This window comes from Pseudorca crassidens, chromosome 16 (assembly GCF_039906515.1).
Source record: "Pseudorca crassidens isolate mPseCra1 chromosome 16, mPseCra1.hap1, whole genome shotgun sequence".
Taxonomy (NCBI): domain Eukaryota; kingdom Metazoa; phylum Chordata; class Mammalia; order Artiodactyla; family Delphinidae; genus Pseudorca; species Pseudorca crassidens.
The window spans coordinates 74,813,592-74,828,446 of record NC_090311.1 but is presented as its reverse complement, the minus strand read 5'-3'; the positions used below and the strand labels follow the sequence as shown (position 1 = coordinate 74,828,446).

Genomic DNA, 14,855 nt, shown 5'->3' with positions numbered 1-14,855 from the left:
AAAGCAATTATACTCCAATAAAGTTGTTTAAAAAGAAGAGTGGATATATAACTGATTCATTTTGCTGTACAGCAGAAACTAACACAATATTGTAATCAACTATACTCCAAAAAAACTAATTTTAAAAAACGGAAGTGACAGAATTCCGCAATGCATTTAGAAAGTAATTAAAACACATGTAATAATAATGGTTATATAAGTGTGCATGCAAGCTACCTGACAAAAGTGTTATTTAAGGCAACAGGTGTGATAGCTGTTCTCTAATGCATTAAGAGAAGTTTTTGGAAACAAATACAGTAAGAGTGGTTATAGTACTATGTGCATGTTACTTTGAGAGGAATGTTATTTCAAGGAATGCATGTGATAGCCTTGTAGTAATGCATTTTGAGAAATATTTTAAAACACATGGAATAATGATAGCTATAAGAGTGCAACCCATTTGCTACATTAAAAAGCTGTGTTATTTAAGGGAATGGTTGTGATATCCACTCTGTAATGAACTTAGAGCAGTGTTTAGAAAGACATGTAATAAAGATGGTTATTAGAGTGCTACATATCAGCTTCACTGAAAAGAGTGTTATTTCAGAGAATGCATATGATAGACATTCTATAACGCATCGAGAGAAATGTTTAAAAACACATGGAATAATGGTTAAAACAGTGAAACCTGCTTGCTACACAGAGAAGAGAGTTGTTTAAGGAATTGGATTTGAAAGACATTCTGTAATGCATTTAGAGAATTGTTGAAAAACCTATGTAGGAAAATGTTTAAAAGACTGCTATGTACAAGCTACTTTGACCAGAGTGTTATACCAGGGAATGGATGATATAAACATTCTTTAATGCATTTAGAGAAGTGTTTAATGCCCTTTGATAATCTCCTCTGCTTGCTTCCTTTGCTCGTTATGTATTAAAAATGGTTATATGAGCGTCCTGTGCCAGATACTTTGACAGAAGTGACGTTTCTATCTCTAGCAGCACGACAAGAAGGAGCCAGCCAGTCACAGGTCCGGAGATACTCAGCACAGAAGAATGCACAGCTGTGTAGAGGCACGGAAGCAGAATGTATCTGGCCAGAGATGAATTTAGTAAGGAGGCCAGTGTGGCTGGAAGGGGGCGTGGGCGGAGAGTAGGGGAGAAGAGTATGGGGCGGGCGTGGCCCGCTGTGTAATGACTGAATTAGTGATCTGTTGCTATGGGACAACATTTCCCAATGCTGCTGGCTTGAGCAACAAACATTTATTATCGCAGGTTTCTGGGACCAGGAATCGAGCGTGGCTCGGCTGGACGCTTCTGCCAGGGTCTCCCAGGAGGTTTGGGGCTGTGAGCAAAACTGAGTCAGGATCTGACCTCACTGAAGGAGTAGTATAAAGAGGCAGTTTGGACTGAAGTTCTGAGTTCTCCTCTGTCTGTTGCTTTCCTCAGTTCTGGGCCATGTGGGCCTCTCCAGATAGCAAGGGACCAGACAGAGGGCAGGAGGGAGAGACAGAAGGGGAGACAGAGAAAGAGAGAAACAGAGAGAGACAGGGAAGGAGGGAGGTTAGACACTGACTGTTGACAACCAAACCTTGGAAGTGACCTTGTATCACTTCGCCACCTTCCATGGAATAGAATGAGACACTAAGTCCTGTCCACACTCAAAAGTAAGAGATGACACAAGGATGTGTTCACCAGGACGTGGGGACCACGGGGGTCCCTCCATAAGTGGGGAAGGGGGAGGCCCTGAGAGCCTTACTGCCTTGCCCAGAACCACAGACTGCCAATAGGCAGAGCCAGGTATGAACCCAATTCTGTTTCCTCAAAGCTGGGGCCTGGCTGCACCCAGGTTCTCTCAGGGGCTCTGGAAAAGGCTGTGCTGGTATAGTTAGAGAAGATATGGAGATGGCATGGGGAAGAGGGACAGCATTTTGCAGCCTAGATGGGCATCTGGCAACTTCTCCTAGGAGGTGCCTATGTCACGGGAACCCTGAGTGAACCCTGTCCACACCACAACCAGGGAAGAGGGATCTAGAGACAGCTCTATGCTGAGTTTAGTTCTTATACTTCTGAATCTATCTCTCACTGGACAGTTGAAAACTGAGGTCCATAAACACACAGGGACTACCGCAGGGCCCACAACAGGCAGCGTCCAAGAGTAAGGGTGTGTTATGACCCTCTAGGCCAGGCTCAGACCCCTCCCATAGGGATTGCTTCGGTAATGAGAAACCCTAAGATCTTGGTAAGTTCTTGTCCATTTTCTCCCTATCGGTGGAGGGTGGGGGTGGGCATTTTCTACTGGGCATTCAGGGAGTGAACACTGGCAAACACACACACACACAGTGACATTAGACTGTGGTGTCAGAAGAGCAACAGACGCAGGGAGGTGACAAGAGAAAGAAAAAAGGGTTTGGAGGCACTCCCAACATGTGATACCACTCCTCCACTTGCATAGATATTATTCCACATATGCCTGAGGACATCCCTAGAAGTACAGGCCACAATAGTCTCCATTGCACAGACAGGGAAACAGAAAGGTCCTGAGAGACACAGTGACTTATCCAGGATGGAGAACAGGTAGAATGGGGAATTGAGTCTGGAACCCAGGTCTGCCTCCTCAAAGCTGTGCACAGACCCTCCCCGGGAGCAGTAGAGAGGGCTGTGAGGTGTGACCGTGTGAGATATGGGGTTGCGTGGAGAAGGGGTGAGCCGTCGGCAGCCCAGAGGGCTGTGTGTAGCGGTGTTGTCTGAGGAGGGGATTCAAGTAAGGGGCCCCCAGGAAGTGAAGTCACCTCCTTGGCAACAGACCCCAACAGAACTCTGAGCCCCGGGAGCCAGGCACACACGTTCTAGCGACAGCCCCACAGCCGGCTCACTTGGCTGGAGACGCTTCACAGAGACGGATGTTCTCCTGCTGTGTCCTGACTTCCCAGGGCTTCTGCTTCAGGAAACCCCTGAGTGGGAGGTTTCTCAGATGCGTTAGGCGGTTCAATGCTTAACCTGGACGACTCTGGTCCTTTACCAGGAGGTCCCTAAAGGAACACGAGGTGGCCGAGAGCAGGCCAGTCCAGGCCCGGCCGCGTCTGGGAGCCCTCCCCGGGCAGCCTCACGTCCCCGCATCTCCATGCGGGGGGAAGGGGGACTTGAGGGGAGGGCTGTAATGGGGGAGGGATGAGCTTGGGGCCGTTAGCCATTAGCCGTCCTGCTCCACCACTGGTCAGCATCGCAGTGGTCCCCACAGCCGCAGTCTCCCTGGGTCACAGGCCACAGGACCTGGCCCCCATTTGCGCACTCACCCTCTTCACCGGCACAGTCACCATGTTACTGAATGCCAAGTCCATGTGCCCAACGCACAGTGAGGCCAAACGATACCAAAACATCAGAGTTTGGAGCAGAGAAAGGTTTACTGCAGGGCCATGCAAGGAGACGGGTGGCTCATGCCTTAAAAACCCCGAACTCCCCAAAAGCTTTCGGCGAAGCCCTTTTACAGGAAAGGTGAGGGAGGGGCGTGGTTAGCTGCTGCAGACTTCTTGGCGTCAGATCCTTTGTTCTTGAGGTCAGGTCATGGTCAGGTCACGATGTTCCTTTAAACCTCCACCAAAACAAATGTTACTCTCTGTTCTGACAAGGAAGGGGAAGGTCCCAAGGCTCAGCTTTCACCCTCCAAGGTCCAGGCCCTGGCTAAGAGGAGGGGGTCCCTCCATGGGCCGCTTAACCCTGCCCCAGAGCGTTCATCCAGCACCCAGTCTGGGTCTTCCCGCCAGTGCCCAGGTCTGGCTGAAGAGGCAGATCTCAGCTGGCGGCGCCCTTAGGGCTGAGTCCCCAGACCCTGCCCAGCCGTCATCACTGAGGGAGCCAGGCACCCAGCACCCAGCCTTCCCTTTGGCTTTTCATTTAAACTGGAGAGAATCTTCTGTATAAGATCAATAGTAAATACCAATCAGGTTATTAACAATTGTCCTTCCCAGCTCACAGCAATTGTCCTTTTTGAGAATAACCCGAACCACAGAGGTGGACCTTAAGTAATGATGGGCCATGTCCTTGCAACTTAACCCTGACCTCTGGCCACCTCCTAGCCGTAGACAACTGATCTAAGCTGAACCAGTTTTCGAAACTTGGAGAGACTGAAGCTGGCTGAAGCTGTTACCTTAAGGCAGTGTCCATGTACTCATGGACTGTGACCCATGGAGACCACCACCACCATTAGGTCGTAGAAACGGGAATGGTGGAGAGGTGCACTGCTGCTTCAAGGCCTGGGCCTGGCCAGTGGGCAGCTGTGGCGAGGGCTCTGGAGCTCTGCAGGACACAGCCCTCAGCCTGTCCCCAGGTCCCCAGCTCGCCCACTAGCCCGAGGCCGGAGGCCCCAGAGGGCCCCGGGGAGAAGGCTGGGATCTGTCTCTCATGGCGCCCAGCTGCGAGGACCACTGCAAGGCTGACTGTGGGTAGAGAAGGACCTCTAACCACCAAGCTAACGGTCTTGCGCTAACAGCTGCATGCCCACTCCGTCCCTGTTACATCCTGCGAGGGCGCTGCAGGGGCCTGGACAGCAGCCGAGCTGAAGGGTTCACACTGTCCAACAGCAGATGCTGGGCATGTGGCTGGGCACAAGCCAGCACCTCAGGCCCCACGCCCACACACGGAACGGCCCCTGTACTGGGGTGGAGCGCCATCTTGGGGGTCAAATCCTGGGTCCTAGTGGGGCAGCCCCGGCCAGCCCACCTGTCCAGGTATGTGCAGCCGCGCCTTGGAGAGGGCTTGGTAGGAGCCAGCAGGCCGGACATGCAGGCAGCTGCATCATCGCCTGTGGGGCCGTTTAGTCCCCGCCCCAACCTCGGGAGGGCGAACGCCCGCGCTTCATGGCCTCCCCTTGCTCCCAGTGGCGACCCTACCGCAGCCACACTGGGCCTCCACACGTCCGAGCGGACGAGCCCGCGCCGGGGCCGTGACCACCTCTGTTCCAGCCATGCGGGGCAGCCACCCATGAGGTAGCCACCATGGCTCGTGAAAGCTCCAGGACAGCTACACCCTTAGCCGGCAGCGACGGCCCACCTGCTACCTTGAGGAGCGACGACGGGAGAGGCAACCTCTGGCCCAGGCTCACACCAGCTGCCCGGCAGGCGCCACATGAGCCTGGTCTGACACCGTGGGATGCTCCTTGAGCCCCTTCTCTGGCTGTTACCTTTAAGAGTATTACACTTTCAGATTAAAAAGTTGCAGAACAGAGAATAGTATCTGTTTTGTTGGAGGTTTGCAGGAACATCGTGACCTGACCGTGACTTGACCTACGTAGACAGCTAAAAGAAAAAAAGATTTCTGCACCAAGAAGTTCTCCACAACCAAACACCGGCTGCCTTTCTGGTATAAAAGAAGTCTGAATTCTGACTGGGGAAATATGGTTCTTTGAGACACTAGTCTGCCATCTTCTCGGTCTGCTGGCTTTCTGAATAAAGCCATTATTCCTTGCCCTAACACTTTGTCTCCCGATTTATTGGCCTGTCATGCAGCGAGCAGGACAAGCTCGGACTTGCTATCAATTCTGGTGAGCCAGCCAGCAGCCTCGCTGCTTGTGGCCAGACAGCCCGGGTTGGGAAATTTGGGGGTAAGGCCCTAGCTAGCAGCTGCCGGGACCACTTATCCTGAGGATCTTCCCTTCAAAATTCCCTGCAGTGGCACTGGCTGCCCTGGGGCCTGGCAGCTGGAGCAAGTGATTGAATTTGGGAGCCGATGGCCTCCGTACAGTAGGGTACGTCACTCCAGTGTGTACAGCCGAGAACATTCTCCCCCGCTCAATTAGGGCTTTTTCTGTAAGGTAAAGGCCATCTTGTTTTGCATTTGATTGGGGTACCCTGTTGGAGAGGAGAATTATTGTGGGAACCTGTTCGTTTGCTATTGTTTTGTGTTCATTCAGGATGGAATTTGTTTGTGGTTGTGGTATTGGAATTTATGCCTTCTGTGTTTTGTTGCTCTTGAACTTGTAAATACAGGAAACGCTCCATCTGTCCCTAAGGAAAGCTCTTTGGGGCGTATCTCAAATAAATGGGCAAAATACAGCTGTGGGCCTATGACTAAGAAAGAGATAATATTCTATTGTAATAGTGTGTGGCCCCAATATACGTTAGGATCAGGAGAGCAATGGCCCTTGAATGGCTCAATTATTATACGATCTTGCATTTAGAACTGTCTTGTGAAAGAGCAGGTAAAAATGATGAGATTCCACAGGTAGAAGCATTTATGCCATTCATCAGGAGGAAAAAAGTCAGATGGCTGCCACCTTATGATGCAGCAGTCTAAAAGGAAAACCAAGGGAAAATCTGTTCTACAAGAGGGAGAGGGAGAAAGTGAGACTGAGGACATGTTATTTCAAAACGTAAACCCTCTCTGACCAAGCCGGCTCCCCCACTGGCCCAGCCAGCTGCACCAGCGGTTGTTCTGACCGCCTCCATGCCACCAGTATATGCACTCCTTTTACCAATTCCTGTTTCCCCTACTTATGGGGATCAGTTAGAAGTTTCTACGTTAACCCCTGGGGCACAGGGGCCTGCTTTGGTGTCACCATCGAAGACCCGACAGGGCACCCAATTTGGACCGGGAGCCACTTCTGGATTGGGGCAATTTCCCTTGCGCCAATACCCCACAGAAGGCCTTAATGCAAATGGCCAGCCAGCTGGGTTTCTATGGATGTACAATCCATTCTCAACTTCAGATCTGTTTAATTGGAAAGACCATAACCCTGCTTACTGAGAGGACCCCCTCCACATGACTGAACTTTTCACTTCTATCTTTGCCACTCACCATCCCCCCGGGGTGGACATTCACACGGTGATGAATATGATTCTTACTGGGGATGAAAGGAGGATGGTCACTGGCTAGCAAGGAAGCACACCAGCTTCATCCAGCAGATCCAAATGGAACTCCAGAAGCAAGTCGGGCGGTTCCTACTGCTGAGCCTGACTGGGATCCTAATAATGGAGATATACCACATCTAGAGCATTATAGGAAGTGTATCTTAGTGGGTCTCCAAAAGGGGTACCTAGGCAAAAGAGCTTAAGCAAAATTCAGGAGATACACCAAAAATCCAATGAGGATCCATGAGACTTTCTAGAAAGAATTTATCAAGCTTATAGATGCTACACGGATGCAGACCCTGAGGTCCCGAAAATATGAGAATGGGACATACGACCTTCATTGGGCAAAGTGCCCCAGATGTAAGAAGAAAATTACAAAAATTAGATGGTGCATTTGGAATGAACCCTTCTCAATTGGTAGATGTTGCTTTTAAAGTGTTCAACAACAGGGAACAATGACAGAGGAAGATGATGCAAAATGGAATTCCACTTTTCTGGCAGCAGCATTAGACTCCCGGAAGGTGAGTAACCCCAACAGAGGTAAGCCACCATTGGGGAGGGAACAATGTGCTTACTATAAGGAGGAAGGGCATTGGAAAAAAGATTGCCCTAGGCGAAAAAATAAGACGGGAAACAATAAAAGAAAGACGGGAACCTTTTATATGGTAGAAAGAGAGGAACACTCTGATGATGAATGAAGAGAACCAGGGGCTCCCTTGGACTTGAGGTGTCCAATTCCAGTTTCCCCACAGGAGCCCCAAGTAACTTTGACTGTGGGAGACAAGTTGATTGACCTTCTGATAGATGCGGGTGCAACGTATGCTGTGGTAAACACCAAGGTGGCACAGAAAACATCTCAGTCCATCCTGGTCATGGGAGTTTCTGGGCAAGTACAAAATCGTTCTCTCTTACAGCCTCTAGGATGCCAATTAGGGGACCTCACCCTGAAACACAGTTTCTTATATATGTCAGCGTGTCGATCCCTCTTTTGGGCCGACATCTCCTTTGTAAATTAAATGTTCAAGTAACTTTTTCACCGGAACAGCCTGACATCAGGGTCCCATTGAAGCACATTTTAAGCCTACAGAGGGCACTCGTGGCCACCCCAGAAAAGGAGACGGAGCTCTTTTCCCCTGAAGTCTATGAAAAGATAAGGCCAGAAGTATGGGCTGACGGCACCCCTGGGAAGGCCAAAAATGCATGTCCAATACAAATCCCGTTAAAAAGGACCCCGGGACACCTAATCTAAAACAATATTCTCTGAGGCAAGAGGCCCAAAAGGGAATTGAGACAATCCTAAAAAAGTTTTCGGGAAAAGGATTAATTAAACCTTGCAGGTCCCCGTATGAGACCCCTATTCTCCCAGTCAAAAAGCCAAACTCAGCAGAGTATCACTTCGTCTAAGCCTTGAGGGCTATTAATGAAATAGTCCAAGATTTGCTCCCTGTGGTACCTGAGCCATACACTCTGTTCACAACGATTCTGGGGGAATACAGGTGGTGCTCAGTTTCGGACTTGAAAGGTACTTCTTTTCTGCATTCCTATTGCAGAAGAATCACAGCAGCTATTTGCTTTTGAATGGCAGGACCCAGAAGCACAGGTAATCCAACAGTATTGTTGGACAGTCCTGCCTCAAGGATTTAAGAATTCCCCTACCTTGTTTGGGGAAATGTTGGCTAGGGACCTTAGAAACTTAATATTGGATGAAAGACTCTTACTCCAAAATGTGGACAATTTGCCCATAGCGAGCCCTACATGTGTCAAGTGCCTACAAAATACCATCAGAACCCTGAACTATCTGGCCAACGACGGATATAAGGTTTCCCAGAAAAAGGCCCAAATATGTAAGCAACAAGTCATGTATCTGGACTCTGTCCTTCCCCAAGGACAGCAGGATCTTTTGCCTGATAGAAAACAGGTAACTGCAGGCTTGGGAACACCCAAGACTCGCAGACAGCTGAAGGGGTTTCTGGGAATGACAGGGTTCTGTTGGATTTGGATCCCGAACTGTGGGCCCATAGAAAGCCCCTCTATGAGACTTTAAAGGGACATGATCTTGAGTCCCTTACTTGGACTAAAGTAACTTTCAAACAGCCTTTGAAACCATAAAAACAAAGTCAGTCTCAGCCCTGGCTTTGGGACTACCAGACTTAAAGAAACCTTTCAAATTGTATGTACATGAGAGACAAGGCATAAGTCTCGGCGTGTTATTTCAAACTCTGGGGAATCTCCCTCTACCTGTTTCCTACTTCTCAAAACAACCCGAACAGACTTAAGGGACGGCCCCTCTGCCTTCAAGTTGTAGCAGCTACTTGTGACATACCTCAGGAAACTCAGAAGTTTACCCGGAGGCAACCCACCATTGTGTATGTCCCTCACCATGTTCTTTCTTTACTGGAACAAAAAGGGGGCTATTGGTTGACTTCTGGGAGAATGGGAAAGTACCAAGCCATTCTCTTCGACAATTTCAATGTAAGACTTCAGGGTCACTTCAGCCCCAAATCGAGCCACAATGCTCCCAATTAATGCTGCACAGCCCCCGGAGCACAAATGCCTACCCGTCATCGAGCTAGTACACTCTAGCAGACCGGACTTAAGCGATTAACCCTCGGCTGGGCCAGATATGGAACTGTTTACCGATGGAAGCAGCTTCATGGACCAAGGTAGGTGACGTGCTGGGTATGCGGTGGTCACCCTTAGAAAGAGCCCTGTCCCCAGGTAGCTCAGCCCAGAACGCAGAAATCATTGCTCTGACAAGAGCCCTACTACTCACTGAAGGAGAGTGAGTAAATATAAATATATACACAGACTCACTATGCGTTCTCCGTGGTGCATGCTCACGGGGCAATCTGGAAAGAAACGGGGCTCCTCACTTCAAACAGTAAAGACATAAAGCACACTTCTTAAATCCTGTCACCATTAGAAGCAGCCCACAAGCCCTCACCACTGGCCATAATGCACTGCCCAGGCCACCGAAAAGGTGAAGCTCATATAATAAAAGGCAACTGGTTAGCTGACCAAGCTGCAGAGAAGGCAGCAAAGGAAGGCAATTATCAAGCAGTAACAGGGTCACTTCTGCAGATCGACTTGTCAAAATACCAGGAAGCCCAGATTAGTTAAAGCCCTCCTTAAGGAAAGTATCCCCTGATGTGGACTGCCTAATACCCTTCACAGTGATAATGGGCCTGCTTTTGTCTCTAGCATAACCCAACAAGTGTCTAAAGCACTGCAAATTGGAAGCTCCATTCATCCTGGAGACCACAAGCAACAGGAAAAACCAAGAAAATGAATTATACATTAAAAAGGAGCACTGCTAAAATATGCCGAGACTAATTTAACTTGGGATAAGGCTTTGCCAGTTGCCATGCTACGGATCAGAGTGGCTCCCAGAAGCAGGCCTAAATTAAGCCTCTTTGAAATACTGTATGGTAGGCCATTCCACATGTCTCCTCTGTTCCACCCCAAGGGAAAAATGTGTTCACGGTGGGCAGGAATGAGACCTGCATGGTGTGGAGCGTCCAGGCAGGCAGGCTGGAGACGCTGGTGGGAAACCTGGTGCCTGCCTTCCTGGGCGGCGCCCCCTCCGACCTCCCCACATTCCTGGGCACCTACAGGGCTTTCCCTACCACCCAGCAGATGCTGGACCTTCTCTCCACAAGGTGAGCACTTTTTCCCGATGGGACATTGGTGACTCGGCCACCTTCTAGCTGTGACATGTGGGAATGTCACTCCACCTCTCTGAGCCTCAGCTGGCCCCTCTGCACACTAGGGTAAAGAGAGGACCAGCCCCCTACGGTGACTGTAGAGACCAGCGGGTCCTTCACGGAAAGTGCTTTCTGGGGACCTGGCCTGTGGAAAGGTCTGCTGGAGGGGTGGTGGTTGTGCTAATTCATCATGTCCCTCCTCCCCATGAGGAAGCCTCCGCCTCAGTTGTCACTGTGCCTCTCACCTTGGGATGAACGTATTTCCCACGTGCAAGGTGATGAGTGATTCCATTAGGGGTGCCCTGTCCTGGGTGAGTGAGAGCAGGGATCCTTGGGGCCGAGCAGTGGGGCCCCAGGCCACTCAGATGTGTGCGATGGGGCTGGTGGGGCTCAGTCATTCTTCACATATAGAGGAAGGCCGCCAGGTGCAGGTGCTTTTCTAGGAACACCCATCATTTAACGCATCGAGCAGACAGCAGTCCTGCCCTCCAGGGCTTCCGTTCTAGTTTGGAGTCAGACAGTCACACTAGACCTCACAACCAGGGCTACCCTGGGGGCGCAGTGTGGAAGGAAATGCCCGGTCTCTGACTCTGCTGCCCACCTGACTCCCCCCAGGGCCGTGTCCTCCACGCTGGGCACCTGGCTGCACCATTACCCTGAGCATTTCCACCAGCCCCCAGAAGTTCCCCGCCTGAAGATGCTTCTGGCTTACACAGAGCTCAGCATGCCTGGCTCAGACCTGGAGCAGCAAGCCCGCCTTCTCCTGGCACAGCCGGAGCACCTGGAGCCCCCTGAGGCAGAGGGTGATGGTGAGGGGGACTCAGGGTGGGTGACGGGGGGCGAGTGGGGAGGGGAAGGGGTGGAGCCACACAGAACAGAGTTTCCCGAGGCTGGAACTGGGCCTCTGAGGAGACTCAGATCACTGTTTCCCCAGACTGCAGTCTGGGAAGACTTCCTGGGGGTGGCATCTTGGATTGAGACTTCCCTGATAGGCAGTGAGAAGTTTCCTGTCTTTGGAGGCACTGGAAAAGCAGTCCTATTGATGATATTTTCTCTTCTTGGAGCTACAGCACCAGCTCCAGAACAAGCTCTGGAAACATATCAAGACCTAGAGCCAGCAACACCTCTACTGCCCACTACAGCTCCAGAGCCAGAGCAAGCTCAAGCCACAGCTATTGTTCAAGCTCAAGAGCCAGAATATGCATTACTGCCAGCTCCTCAGCCAGAACTAGAGAATGGTCATGCCCTAGCTCTCATTTAAGCCACAGGTTATCAACTTATTTCCAAGATCTACTGCAGTGATTTACAACAGAACAAACAACCAAGCAAACTAATGAAAACCCAGTATGGCCCATCTGCCCCCCACGGAAATGTTAATGATTCAAAGGCATAAGCTCTATGTTATATCTATAGAGATTATAATATATAGTTATATATATTATAACTATCCAAAGAGTAACACTTTTATCTCTGAATAAGAGCACAGAATTTCAGAAAATACGCAACGTGCATCAAAGAAAATAATCATTCCTCCTTTAGTCACCTTCCTGGTATCCAAGGTCAAGACCCGTGATGGGGGAGACAATGTTTGCTTTCCCACAGTCAGAATGCGTTCGCTAGCACACCCTCTCTCTCGATTACTCTTACCATCAAACCAGCCAGTTTCTATGTCAGTCTTTCTGTCTCTGTCTCTGATTCCCTCCTTCTACCTGTCTTTGTCTGTCTGTTTTCCTCCCTCTCTATTTCTGTCTCTCTCCTCTTACTCTCACTTGCTCTCTTTTGCTTTTTTGCCTCATGGATACCTGAGTAATGTTTCTCTGTCTCTCTTAAGTCACCTTAGGCAGTACTGTTTCGTGACATACAGTACATTGGGGCAAGTGCCCCTGTCAAAAACTCACTAAACCCAGATGACAATAACTAAAATCCCATGCTGCCTGGGAAGTACTCATTTACAGTTATTTACCTCTTAGTGGATACATGCCAAGTCATTTCTAGGTCAGGACACACTGATGTACCCGATCCCCATCTTTGAAATGTGCGCCATTGACTTCAACGGTGAAATGACGCGCTTACTTCCTCATTACTGAAGACCAAAGAGCAACGCATGTTCATTTTTCAGTCATTTCTGAATGTTGTGTGTGGATAATTAGATAAACCAAGAGAACATTTCAATAGGGAAAGACAGCCAATCTTTGTTGACGTGTTGTGCTGTCCCAGGCCTTGTGCTCAAATGCTAACTCCCTTCCTTTAATTACTCCTCTCAAACCTGACCAGAGACGAAGCCTTCACAGGTAGTTCTTTGGAGGCAAGCAATAAAGGAACAAACTCCATGGCACGACCAGCCTCATGCTTCATTGTTTCATGGACTTTTCTTTCTCACCATCCATTGGAATGGGCCTATAGCCACTCGTCTCACTCTGGCCACATGTTCCCAAGGGACGCACAATCACTGCCAGGATTTGAGTCACTGTTGTCTCAAGCACCCAGAAGAGAAGCACTGAGAGAAAGAAGTACGTCCCCTCCCCAGCGTGCCCTCAAACCTGAAGTCCTGTAGCAGACGGCACACTGGGCGTACAAGCCATGAGAAAACCCTCATCTCGTACCCTTCCTCTAGTACGTCACTTTCGCTTGTTGGGTGTTTTTATTTCGTTCTTCACATTGCGTGACACCATCTGGCTAATGCTTATAAGCAAATTTCCAGACCTTAAAGACTGACTCCAGATTGCTTAGCCCTGACTGCTTCTGGTCGTGGACCCTGAGAGAATGAATAAAGACATTCAAGTTTACCTGAACTCTGCTTTCTAGAATGCCAAGGTCTCAGGCCAGCTGTTCTCTGGTAGCTACACGAGGGTAAGGGTTCTTTTGAAGCAGTGCTTGCACAGCATCCTTTTGACATGGCTTCAGAACAAGTCTCCTTCTTCTGTCCTCTTGGGAGTCGCCTGTTGAAGAGCAAAGGGGAAAAGTCTTAGGGGGGATTCCACATAAATGCAAAACGATGGTGCCAGCCCAGCTATTGTCTTTATGCCACGTGTAAAACTTCTGAGTCCAGAGATTATACTCCATTTTTAACTGAATGGGACACTGGGAGCTCAACATACACCTATCAGAAAAGATGATAGTCAATGTTACTGGGATCTACCAACCACTAACAAATAATCCATAGAATTACATGCAAACGAAATGCAAAGCCATAGAAAAATGGGATTTCATTCAATTGATGGAAGAATTTTTCACATACTGACTCATGGGAGGGTCATTATGGCTTACGCTAACTAGAAACGCCTGTCTTATGGCCTGTCGTAGGTACATTGCACATCTGCTTGAACTATTAAAAAAACACAGAATGCCTTTATCAGACTGTTTTCAATACCTACTTTCAAGATAAGGGCAAATGTCCCCCTTCTGATGATGCCCAGGCTGGTTCTCCTTGGAGGATGAGTTTCTCTTTCCAGACAGTGAGGTCATGCTGCCTAGCTGTGTACGTGCTAAACTTTCTCTCTTGAAACCTTGAAGTGACGTACTCCATATCTGACGTTTGTCCCTTGTTATGAAAAGATATAAAACTGTGTTTCAGGCATTCCAACTGGAGCCAGATGGCCATGGTGGAATGTGGTTTCAGACACGTTCCTGCACCATAGAGATCTTGGATTTCCTGAACTGTATCAAACTCCAGGACACCACCAGCCCTTCTAAAAGAAAAAAAAAAACCTGTTAAAAGCTGCCAGCTGCAAACTTATGGCCTCAAGGTCTTCCCCTGTGAGTAGGCAAGGGTTTCAGACCCCAACCAATACTTGCTTAACGAAACCCTTACCTCTTGCCAGCTCCAATTATAATTCTTTAGAAATAACTCATGCAACTGAGTGCAACACTGCAGATTTTGCCATTATAAGCCGCCTCCATTTTGTACTCCAGGAGAAGACAATTCAAGTGCTTCTGGAATCTGTGTCTTCTGGGGTCTAGTTTTCAGTTTGGCAAAAATAAACTCTCTTCTATTCTTACTACCGTTGGTTGATTATTTCCATCAACACAATAGAAATTAACCACTTAAAACTGAAAACAAAACACAATAAAACAAACGACAAAAAAGAACCAAACCAACTCAAAATCCCAAACTTGGTCTACTGGAAAATAAACATACATTTTTATCAACTGAATTGAAAACATTTGAAAATTTATGTAGCATTCCATCCAATTACAGTACCAACTTTAAGACTTTTGGTAGAGAAGCCATTGATGGGCAACAGGGCTACCAACTTCCTTTTCCATTTCAAGAAAATGCCCAAGCCACTCTCAACCTTTTTCCCCAATTTATTCCTGAAACACAGCCCAA

The 14,855-nt window shown here is 48.8% G+C and overlaps 1 long non-coding RNA gene across 13 annotated transcripts in view; it reads right to left on the bottom strand.

Annotated features, from left to right (window-relative positions):
• LOC137209366 (uncharacterized) overlaps positions 1 to 14,855 on the bottom strand; it is a 107,531-nt gene that overhangs the window by 64,012 nt on the left and 28,664 nt on the right. For 12 of the 13 annotated variants that reach the window (XR_010936011.1, XR_010936019.1, XR_010936016.1 and 9 more), the window contains 2 exons: positions 13,900 to 14,214; positions 13,313 to 13,464 (listed from right to left, as the gene is read on the bottom strand). This is a non-coding gene — a long non-coding RNA (uncharacterized lncRNA). The remainder of the gene's footprint in view (positions 1 to 13,312; positions 13,465 to 13,899; positions 14,215 to 14,855) is intronic. The other variant, XR_010936017.1, reaches the window with a different exon arrangement.